Below are 12,685 nucleotides of genomic sequence, written 5' to 3' on the forward strand. Positions count from 1 at the left end.
GGCATGCCCGGACGCTCTGGGCGAGCCCGGGAAAGACGAGACCGGGCGTGCCCGGGAGGTTCGGGCGTGCCCGGGAACAGTGAGTCCGGGCATGCCCGGGAGAGGCGCGTCTGGCCGTGTTCTGGCCGGTGCAAGGCGATTATGTACATCCAGCGGTAACCGCTACACACGCCCCTCCAGAATCGACCTGCACCGGCAGGGTCAATTTAAGGGGGGTCCGGATGACCCGGCCGAAGCGACCCCTGGAGGGTCGTGGGGAGGGGTCTGACGTGGTGGTGGGTGGTCGAGCGGGGGGAACTGTGGACGGGGGGCGGCCTCGCCGCGGAGGAAGGGCCAACCGTGGTGGTCGGTCGACGTCCATGTGCGCCGGTTTGAGGCGGTCCACAGAAATCCGGTCCGGCCGGCCGCCGAAGTCGACGATGAAAGACTTGTCGCCCCGTCGAAGGGCCCGTCGTACGGCGGCCGGAGTGGCCCCCGGTGCGCGTCATGACGCACAAAGACGTACTCCGCTGTGCGAAGCGCCGGGGGGACGTAGGACTGGGGGCCACCGTGGCGGGACGTCGGCATGGGGGCAAATCGTCGGGCGACCTCCTGGAGGTCCGAGCGCTGGCGAGCGGCGGACCAGGGACTGGTAGCGTCAGGCACGAATTCGCCCGGGACGCGGAGTGGCTGGCCGTAGACGAGCTCGGCGGCAGACGCCTGGAGGTCTTCCTTGGGGGCCGTGCGAAGGCCCAAAAGGACCCACGGCAGCCGGTCGGCCCAACCGTCGTCCTGAAGGCCGGCCATGAGTGCGGCCTTCATGGAGCGGTGAAACCGCTCGCACAACCCATTGGCTTGGGGGTGGTAGGCCGTGGTGCGGTGCAGCGTGACCCCCAACGAACGGGCGACCGCGCCCCAAAGCTCAGACGTGAACTGTGGGCCGCGGTCGGATGAGATGTCCGCTGGTGCGCCGAAGCGCGCGACCCAGGTGGCGATGAACGCCTGCGCCACGTCGGCGGTGGTGGTGGAGGTGAGGGGCACGGCCTCCGGCCACCTGGTGGTCCTGTCCACCATGGTGAGCAGGTGGGTGAACCCCCGCGAGGGGGGCAGGGGACCCACCAGGTCCACGTGGACGTGGTCGAAACGCCGTTCAGGCACGGCGAAAGGTGCCAGCGGGGCCTGGGTGTGGCGGTGGACCTTGGCTCGCTGGCAGGCCGTGCAGGCGTTGGCCCAGTCGCGGATGTTTCGTCGAAGGCCGTGCCAGACGAAACGCGCCGACACCAGCTTCTGAGAAGCTTTCCGGCCCGGGTGAGAAAGGCCGTGGATGGAGGCGAAGATGCGGCGCTGCCAGGAAACGGGCACGATGGGGCGAGGCTGGCCCTGGGAGACGTCGCAGAGCAGGACGGTGCCCGCGAAGGGGATGTCGGCCAGGCGGAGGCCCGTGTCCGCCACGCGGAGTGCCTGCACCGAGGCGTCGGTGGTCTGGTCGGCCGCCATGAGCGTGAAGTCCACGCCGAGGTGGACCGCGTTCGCGCTGGCCCGCGAAAGGCAGTCGGCCACGGCGTTGTCTTTGCCGGCGACGTGCTGGATGTCCGTGGTGAACTCCGACACGGCGGAGAGGTGGCGCTGCTGGCGGGCCGACCACGGCTCCGTGACCTTAGCCATTGCGTAGACCAACGGCTTGTGGTCGACGAAAGCCATGAACGGGCGGCCCTCCAGGAGGTGTCGGAAATGGCGAACGGCCAGGAATAGCCCGAGCAGCTCGCGGTCGAACGTGCTGTAGTTTAACTCGTTCGGCCGGAGTTGCCGGCTGAAAAAAGCGAGTGGCTGCCAAACCCCGTCCACCCATTGCTCATGGACGGCGCCCACCGCGTAGTTGGAGGCGTCCGTAGTGAGGGCGATGGGCGCGTTGAGCACCGGGTGAGCCAGCAGCGTTGCGTCGGCGAGGGCCCGTTTGGCACTGGCGAAGGCCGCGTCCATGGCCGCGGACCAAACAATGTCATGCTTGGCCGGCTTGCCCCGGAGGGCCTCGTAAAGGGGCCGCATGAGCTGAGCAGCGCGGGGCACGAATCGGTGATAAAAATTCACCATGCCGAGGAACTCTTGGAGGGCCTTGATGGAACGGGGACGCGGGAACGTGGTGATGGCCTCGACCTTGGTCGGCAGCGGCACTTCCCCGGTCTTGGTGATGCGGTGGCCCAAAAAGTCAACGGTCGTCGCGCCGAAGTGGCATTTGACCGGGTTGACAATTAAGCCGTGCTCGCTGAGGCGACCGAACAGTGTTCGGAGGTGGAGGAGGTGCTCGGCGCGGGACGTGCTGGCGACGAGGATGTCGTCCAGATAGACGAAAAGAAACGGCAGGTCGCGCAGCACGCCGTCCATCAAGCGCTGGAACGCCTGGGCCGCGTTCTTGAGGCCAAACGGCATCCGCAAAAATTCGAACAGGCCGAACGGCGTGATGACGGCCGTCTTCGGGACGTCGGCCGCCCGGACAGGTACCTGGTGGTAGCCCCGTATCAGGTCAATTTTCGAAAAGATGACCCGTCCCGCCAAACGGGCGGAAAAGTCCTGAATATGCGGGATCGGGTACCTGTCGGGGGTGGTAGCGTCATTGAGACGGCGGTAGTCGCCACACGGGCGCCATCCACCCCCCGGCTTTGGCACGATGTGCAGTGGCGAGGCCCACGCGCTATCGGAGCGCCGCACGATGCCGAGGTGCTCCAACGCGTCGAATTCGGCCTTTGCCACGGCGAGCTTGGCTGGGTCGAGGCAGCGGGCCCTGGCGTAGACCGGCGGGCCCGTAGTGGGTATGTGGTGCTCGATCCCGTGCCGCACCGCGACGGCCGAAAACGTCGGCCGCGTGAGGGCCGGGAATTCCACGAGCAGGCGAGCGAACTCGTTCGTTGCCGGGAGGGCGCACGCCAGTTCGGTCGGCGCGGAGCTGCTCATTGTGCACGCCAGGGAGCTGAAGGTCTCGGCGTGGACAAGGCGACGTCGTTTGACGTCGACCAGCAGCCCGTGCGCGCAGAGGAAGTCGGCGCCCAGCAAAGCCACGGGGACGCTGGCGGTAACAAAAGTCCATTGAAAGCGCTGGCTGCCGAAGCAGAAGGTGACGACGCGTGGGCCGAAAGTGCGTATGGCCGAGCCATTAGCAGCGACCAAAGAGGGGCCGCAAACTGCGTCCAGCCTGTCCTGCTCGGAGGCAGGTATGACGCTCAGTTGGGCGCCGGTGTCGCACAGGAAACGCCGTCCAGACGCTTTGTCCCGAATAAACAGCAAGTTGCCCGAGTGGCCGGCGCTCATGGCTGGGAATGAACGCCGGCCCGGCCGTTTCCCGACCTGCCGAAAGTGCACGGGGGCCGGCACGTCCGAGCCTTGTGTCCGAACCTGGCGTGGTAATAACACCACGCCCGGTCAGGTGGAGGCCCCGGCCGTCGTGTCGGAAGCGGGCGGTGCGGCGTGGCGGCCGCCAGTTGCACCGGCAGTTCGGCCTCCAACCGCGCAGGGCGCTCGGGCGTCGTGGGCGTCGCCTCGGACGGCGGCGGGCTCCAGGTAACCGCGCCGATGTGCTGGCCCGCCGAGGAGATCTTATCGGCTTCCCTGGCGAGGGCGCGGGAATCCGTGATCAACGTGCCAGCCAGGGCGAGGTGTACCGGGTTTGGCAGCTGACGGAGGAACAGCTCCCGGAACAGGAATGCCGGAGAGTGCTCGCCGAGCAACGAGAGCATATAGTCCATGCGCTCGGACGGGCGCGTGTCGCCGAGCTCGGGCAGGTCAAGCAGGCGCCGTGCGCGTGCTGCCGGTGAGAGGGCGAAAGCGCCGAGGAGGAGCGTCTTCAGCGCGTCGTATTTGTCAGCAGCCGGCGGGTGCTGGAGGAGGCTCAAGGCGCGGGCCGCGGTGGTGGAACCGAGCGCCGCCACAACATGGTGGAAGCGGGTGTCGTCCGCGGTGATGCCTCGCAGGGCGAACTGGGAGTCCGCCTGGGCGAACCAAACAGCCGCGTGAGTCTCCCAGAAGGTAGGCAGTTTAAGCGTCACTGCCGTATCCATGTCGGTAGGTCACCAATGAAGGAACTGCGCTCCAACGCGAGTCGAAAGAATTGACGCGACCAAAGACGGAATTCGTCCGAGTTGCTTTATTGAAACAAAACAGCTCAGGTATTCTCACAAGCCCGTTTTTCGGGCAACAATATATATACACATTTATGTCGGGAAGTTTGCCCGGCAAAAGCTATACCGGGCATGCCCGGGTATCAAGGGCGAGCCTTGGAAAGGCGAGTCTGGACCTGCCCGGGCGTGTTTGGCTGCGGCCTGGCAAGTCGAGGCTGGGCGTGCCCGGGCGCTCTGGGCGAGCACTGGAAAGGCGATAGCGGGCATGCCCGGACGCTCTGGGCGAGCCCTGGAAAGGCGATAGCGGGCATGCCCGGACGCTCTGGGCGTGCCCTGGAAAGGCGATAGCGGGCATGCCCGGACGCTCTGGGCGAGCCCTGGAAAGGCGATAGCGGGCATGCCCGGACGCTCTGGGCGAGCCCTGGAAAGGCGAGAGCGGGCATGCCCGGGAAAGACGAGACCGGGCGTGCCCGGGAGGTTCGGGCGTGCCCGGGAACAGTGAGTCCGGGCATGCCCGGGAGAGGCGCGTCTGGCCGTGTTCTGGCCGGTGCAAGGCGATTATGTACATCCAGCGGTAACCGCTACAAACGAATGCTTTTGTAGCTGTATCCATTTTTTTCTTCTTACATTTTAATCCTGGAATTCCTAAGATTCGCTGTAGATTTTAAGAATTGAGATTAGAGGCTAGCTGTAATTATGGAGTAAAAACATATAGGTCGTAGCTGACGTAACTCTAAACGTGATGACGTATGATGCTATACAGTGGGTGGAGTCTTGGCTTCCGCGGATTGCTGGCCGCATTTATTATGGTCTCTTCATCCCCAATGAAGGCGTGGTTTCGGGGAACGAGGTGGGGCTTAAACGGAAAGGCGGGGTCAGTGACGTTGCTTTTCAAGCTGGCGGCAACGTGGGAACGAGGCATCAATAGCTGTTACTTGGTCGCATGTTCAATGTAAATCGTGGCCTCAAACGGATTCAGGTCACAAGGCATGACTCGGAGCCTTGTTTAGCACGTTGTGAAACATCCGCTTGATGTCTTATTCTTTAACGGCCAAACCATAATTATTTCCACGTTCTTGAGGGTAGCTTGGCCAAGGTCTTTCACGAGTCGGCTGGCCAGGTGTGACGTTCGACTAAGGTTAGGGCAGGGTGCCGGCGATGGCTCGCCTACTCCTCGTGAAGGACACCGTGGGGATCTTTAACGTCCACCGACTAATGCTGGTAGACAGGACGCCCAGTTTAACGTCCATCCGAGGGACGGCACACACATTGATGAACCACCCTGCCTGTGAAACACCAGGATGACGGTTTATATATTTGGGTCGGGATTCAAACCTCGGCTAATCGGAGGTCTCCGATTCGAGCACTTAATATAATTTACACTTCCAAGTTTATCACTTCGTTTTGATGAAATACAATTATAACTCGAATAGCGATTTACGTGCAACTACTCATCGTTACCGGGAGTAATGTAAGGTAAGCAATTCGGCCCACATCCCTGCTCACACACACAGCTTTTTTTTACTGTGCAACCGTCGCTATGGCAACAGTCGTCATGGCAATCGTCACCAGAGGCGGTAACATGCTGCACGGAGCGTGGGTGCGCGTCCTGCGTGCTAAACATTGACGTCTTAAAGGAACAGTCGCCCCGTGTGAGTAGTCTGGGGTTGGGGTAGAGCCGTTGTAATGGCGATAACGTGCTTTAACGCGGGCATGTTTATTTACTTGTCTTCATTTAATAATAATATGCACCATGACCATATATCGATCGGTTTCAGGATTCTGCATTTCAAACAGCCTCGTCGAGGAGTGAGTGTGTCATAATTCAAAAAATATGAAATTTCAATTTAATCACGATTCAGGAGATATACATCCGGGAGCTGCAGGCAAATGTCTGCGTAGTTTGCTGCGATTTATTATACGGTAAATATATATATATATATATTGTTACGGAGTCCTCCACAATCTCCTGGTCTCGGTAACCCGCGAACCCCGAGAGGAGCCCCGGCAGAAAAATGTTACCGTGTTGAAAATCAATAGTGAAACCACACCAATGATTATAACTGAACAAAATTGTATTAGAAATCACACACATGTATAACGGTACCACAAATGGCCATTAAGAGTGCACTCTATATATATATCTTATATAAAGTCAAGTAACTCACTGCTCTGTCAGCAAATGAACGGACACTCCTCAATGTCTCTACAACTTTTCCCAAGGCGAATGGGATTCGCCCCAGCGGCCGATAGAACGAAATCCGGTTGAAGCCCGAATCCCGCTCTCCAGTCGATATCCAAAGCGTGTACAGTGGGCAAGGGTGCTCACCCCGCCAAACTGTACAACGGCGCCATCCAGAGGCGCACCTTCACCGCTCACTCAGCTTACCGCAACGTAATTGGAGACGAAGCGGTCGCACACACACATCCCCGACAGACGGTAGGATGTTGGGGTGAAGATGACACAAAGCAAACCTTCACAGGTGTCCGAAGCACGGGGTTCAAAATGGCCGACGGCTCTGGCTTGAGCCGATGCGACAAGGCGAGGATTCGTCGGAATCTCAGCGCCCCAAATCTGACTACGCAGATTTCTCCACTGCAGCGATTATTCCTATCGCCGGATGTCCCTTCCAGGAACTCAAAATCCCCTCGCAGCTTTCGGTAGACCTTGTTCGTTATGGAGCGCTGGCGTCACGCGTCTTCTCCAACTTGGTTCGCGCTGCTTCCTCCTCTTCACCTTCTCGTCTTTCCGGTCCGGTGTCCTCTATCATTTAAAGTTAGCCTTTTTAACTTTAAATAACCGTTCCTGAATAATAAGCCTTTTGAAGATAATAATAGTACATAATATCAGAGCTACCTCAAGTGGGTGAAAACCACAATAACGGAAGTTACGAATCCGTAACAATATATATATACCTCATATGGCTTTGGTGCCACGTGGGTAAAGAAAAGAAAGATGATATTTGAAGCATCAAAATCGTTTCTTTCTCACGCAGTCCCTCACCTCCTCAATTTATATGTTTTTCAATTCTTCAGCCACATTCACATATTGGAGTTCTTTAGTTATTTAATTATCTGCCATGGAGAGGTTTGAGAGTAATTGTTGGGATGTGATACACATGTGAATGGACTGCAAACCCTTTTATGGTGAACAATCCCGTATCAATGTGACAATCTCCATCGATGAATAGTATTTTTGGATACGAGTAAAGAACCCATCCTTATGGACGAGTTCATTTCCCCACTTCTATAACCATGATTTTCATGCAGAAAATTGACGTTTTTTTATGAGCTCGCCCACTGCACAGCGAGAGACGGAGTTGTGTGTCAGTGTGTATGTATGTGTGTGTCAGTGCATGTATGTGTATATATATATATATATATATATATATATATATATATATATATATATATATATTGTTACAGACGTGGCTTGGATGTTATTCACCGAGCGGTTTTGGGATGACCACGTCTGCACAAGATTATACTCGATATTATACCCGAACGTTGACTAGTCGCGCGATGCTAGGTCAATGAAGGAACAGACACACGGCTGGGATTAAAATGACGACACCAGGGATACGGTTCTCAAGACCTCCGGAGGAGATTATATTCGTTCGGAAGGTCAGATTACAGGGACGAGAGGTACAACATAGAAAGACAAGCACTTAGACACAATCTTATATTATTCCCAACAGACGACAGATAAACGGGACAAAGCTGACTCACACGGGGATTGATGGAAAGGACAGCGGGTATCGATGGCTCAAGGTGCACTCTTGGCTCAAGGACAGGGTACTGTACGGTCCAGTAGATGCAGGAGGTTTCACAGCGCTCGAGGTGGCGTCTTGTCGTCTCAAGCTGGGGGCGCATCTGACGTCACGTCCGCTACGTGGCCGCGTATATCCGGCGGGGAGTGACACGCCCTCGGCTCGTTAGCTCCGCCTCGTGGAATCGGCACGTTGCTTCTCATTGGGTGCGTGCGGGGGGTTTACCAGGCTCCGCCCTTGACGAGGAGCTGACAAGGAGCCCCTTTGTGGTAACCCCGTGGAGCGCATGGTCTGGAGCGCGTTGTCTGGAGCGCATTGTCGATGGCGGCTAACCGAGCCGGTGGGAGGACGCACACTCCCCCCCGCGCAGCGCCGTGCCCCTCTGTTGTTGTAGACGGGGAAGAAGATGGGAGGAGGTATGGGAAAGGTCCTAAACTCACTACTGGTGCCATATAATCACATTCTGGTGCAACGAAGAGTCATAATTAATGGAAACGAGGCCTTAACTGACATAGATTAAGAATAACTAGCAAGATGTCCGAAAGTTGTCTACGTGTGGTGCGGTGGACCTGGGCACGACATTTAATGGGGGAATAAGGGGAAGGTCGGCTCTACTGAGTGTTATTTACATGCAATGGGACTAGGGAATGGGGGATTGGGGAAAGTTGGGGAGTATTGGAGAAAATAGGGGAATATTTACAAGCGGATATGGAGGCCAAATTCCATATTCGCAACATTGCACCCTTCTCTACCCTCGGGGCGTCCCGACCCGATAAATTTTTACCTACTTTAGTGTGGCACGCAATGTAGTTCCCTCTACTATTAACTCTACCCTGAGTGCGACAGTTTTACAGATATTCACAAATGAGTAAATATGTCCCCCTGCGACGTTGCACCCTTCTCCTCACAGAAACACACCCACAGGATAACCGAATCCGGAAAGAATTCTCAAACTACACATACAGGCGGTAGGGAGCATTATTTACAAGACTACGCTGCTATTTACACTACGATCCAGGACCTGTTTTTGGAGGAACACATGCAGATGTTATGCATAGAGAGAGCGCGCTTGCCAACATCGATACACCAACCCACGAGTGCTCTGTGGCCGACGGCCTTTAATAACGTGCAGAGCACCCTTCCCGAGCATCAAAAGCACCACCCCACCACCAATCGGTGCAGTCACCATTGTTCATTGGAATAAAAATAAATTCGACAACCCCTAACCCTGCAGGTGTCTCTTGCTCTTCTTGTGGTGCACTTGGTGTTAACTAAAAGTGGTTCACCTGTATGGCATAGGTGCCACGTTGACCCATAGGTCCATCCCCGGGTGGTGCTTGGCCGCAAACGAACTGCGGTCCATTGTGGGTGGCCACAAACATTGCGGTCCATATGGTGTATCGATCCCGGCAGCAAACAGCGAAAGTGCAGGCCCACAACTGCGCAGCCAGCACCTCTCTCTCCTCTCTCTCTACCCCAAAGCCAGATCCTCGGAGGTGGGAGACAAAAGAAGCAGACAAGTGAGTAAGGTGGTAAGGGCGCAAAAGTGCACGCAATGTAAGGTGATGCACACTGGGGGCACATGGGAACCAGGTGAGACAGGTACGTTCCTATCGTACGCCCCCCCCCCCCCCACCAGGTAACCTACATGGCCCCTCCCTTACCCCTTACTGTATCCACAAAACACAACACTACCCATAAACATCTATTTTACAAATCAACAAACATCCCTACTGTCTTCCCCGTTCCTCCCATAAACCAAATTCGTCTTCTCTCCCTCCTAACCAATCAAATTTGCCATTTTCAACTCTCATCAAAATTTGCCATTTTCAACTCAACATCAAAATTTGCCATTACCAATTCATCATCAGTCCCTCCTAGGGAGGGAGAGATGGAATCACCCCAATGTCTCATCCACGTCGTGATGCGTCTCACAAATCCACAGCAATCTCATTTCCTGCTACAAACCAAGAAAACACAGGTGTGGAGTCATCATCATCACCTCAGGTAAGTGGCTGCGTATGGTGCGACAGGTTCATCAATCCTAACTATCTCCTAAATGACTTTAACAACTTTACACTACCCGGGGTCTTTCTCCGGCCAAACCATTGGCCCTCTTACACTATGGGTTCTAAAAACCAATTCCCATTGGCCAAACTGTGGTGCTCTTCAATTTGGGGTCTCACTCCCCCGATTCATCTCCCGGTGCCCTCGCACAATTTCTGGGCTGTGACGTGTACCTCTCCCAGTGGGTCTACCCACCTGCACACCTCCACCACTGCAGTTGCCTCCGAGCTTACCTGCTCCTTACCCTAACCTAACTACCTGGGGAAGGCCCTCTGGCGCTCTCCCCACTCAATGCCCTCTCTGGCACTGGGCTGCCCGATCCACACCCGGGATCCTCAGGCACCCACTCACAACTACCGGCTCCCAGAGCCCACCTGCGGCCTCACCTGGCCGACATCCTCACAGTGGTGGAGTGCCCAACCAACTACACACACTAACAGGCTACACGCCCAGCCATTTCCACAACACTAATGCACCCATCCACAACACCATTCTGCAACCGCACCGCAAATGCCAATATCCAACCACAATTTACCTGTACCCTCTACCTAACACTTACACTACCCGCCCCGGGTACTCGTGAAAGGGGTCCACTCTTCCCCCATCCACACCTTCGCACCATGCACACCACTCGGTACCACTTACTCCAACTCTCTCCACACACCTGTACTTGCACACCTGTGCTCTCACACCTGGTGCCACCTGCACCCTTCTCTCCCCAAGCGCATTCGCGCTGATCTACAACACTCACTACTCACACACTGCTCCACACACCTGTCCAGTTGCACACCTGTGCAATCACACCTGTTCAATTCTCACACACACGGCATCATCTCAGCTAACTACTCCCTTCTGAAACTTGCGCTTCCCAGTCGTCCCTTTAAACTATTGCGCTCCCTCGTCATTATCATCCACACTAATCTACCTGCGTCCCCACTACAGGTATCAGTCACTAACTAAACTTAACGTTACCTACTGTCATCTTCGCTAGATCCCTATCAATATAACCTAACCCACCCGGGCTAGTTTTCACTGCCATACACCCCATAAGCTATTGCTCCTTTGCCCCCACCTGTGAGGGATGGTGGATTTGCCATCCCACCACATCGGGGGTCTCTCACTACCAATTTCGCTCGTCCAAATCCAACAATTCAAAAATTTTCCATTTACTGCCAATTCTATTCACTTTTCTAAATTTCGTTTTAAATCACTATCACTATCACCATCACCCGTCTACTTATTACATCCTCTCGGTGCGCCAATTTCCTTCGAAAGCTCGGCTTCGTACAGCCGAGCACTGAACGCGGATTCTTTTGTGCTGGCGGCTGGATGCGTCCCGCATTCGGGGCAGGGACGGAGGCTTACCCGGGCCGAGATCCCATGCACCACCTCGGCGTGAAGCCATCCAATGTCCCGATCTCGACCTGCCGGCACGTCTCAATAGAAAGTGGTCGCCATGACGACCCTTCCTATCGGGCTGCCCGCTCCGCCTAGTGGAGCCCGGACGCGGCCGCTCCACGCGAGGCCCAGCGTGGATCGCGCACGGCGGTCCTTTCGAACCCGCCGTGGCTCGGATCTCCGCTGGTTCTCGCGGCACGCGAAGCCCGGCACGCACCGAGGGCCCGATTCGGCTAAAAGTCGACCTAACCTTTAACCCGGTTATCGTCGACGCCTCACCTGCAGGCTTACATGCATACGCTACCCCTTTCGTGCTCATACATGCAGCCGTTCCCATTCTCCTCGTACCTTTCCTTACACACCTCGGTACACTCATTCCGCTCACCGACTTGGTCACACACCTGACCACCGAACACTTTGGCACACATTCGTTGCTCGCACACCTCACCAATACACCGCTTCGCACCCCCTCCTCGGTCACCTCCTCTGTGACAATCACAGGTGTGCTCTCATTCGCACACCCAACCACGTGCCTCACCACCAACTCCAGCGTGCATTCCCACTCACGCTCTACCATTCCAGGTGTGCATCCTTCCATCCCAGGTGTACATCCTCGCTCACCTGTCACAACTAACTCACGCTCCTTGTCACTCTCACGACTCTCACCTCCATTCTTGACAGCGCACTCACCCTTACTCTTGACAGCACACTCTTTCCTCGTGCACCTGTCCGTCACACACCTTTCTCGCGCACACTCTCCCGTTACACCCTCTGTAACACTCACCACACCGCGCTTCCATGTGCCCCCTCGCACACGCGCTACGACCGACTCACTCTCGCCAGCACCCTCACTCCTTGGCACGCACTTTTTCCTCACACACCCCAGAGTCGGACTTTCTCGCACACCTCCTTTTTCGCACACCAGACCTGTCGCACACTTCACCAACGGCCTCTCACGAACACCCGGGTCCATCTCGACCCCCAAGCTTCTTAAATCACCTGGCGCAGCATACGCACGACCATATTGGTCACCACTTACACCGGGTCCTCTTCCTCTTCGCTTCTCCTCCATCACCTGCGAATCCTTCATCCGGTTAATGAGCACATCATCACGATCCAAACACAGACTTTGGACCAATTCTTTTATCTCCTCTTTTATCTCTTTCTTATCCCCTCTCCGTCGCTTCTTAATTTCGCTCATCCCTTCTTCCACTTCTTCTAATTTGTGCTTCACCTCTTTTATTCCCCGGTACGTCTCCTCAAGCTCATCCTCTAAGGCTACCTTGACCGTTTCCATGTGCGTCCTCACCTGCCGGTCCTTCGTCTCCATTACCTCTACCACCTCGTCCAACCTCGTTGTCA

The sequence above is a fragment of the Myxine glutinosa genome, chromosome 1, assembly GCF_964187855.1.
Source record: "Myxine glutinosa chromosome 1, kmMyxGlut1.1, whole genome shotgun sequence".
Classification (NCBI taxonomy): domain Eukaryota; kingdom Metazoa; phylum Chordata; class Myxini; order Myxiniformes; family Myxinidae; genus Myxine; species Myxine glutinosa.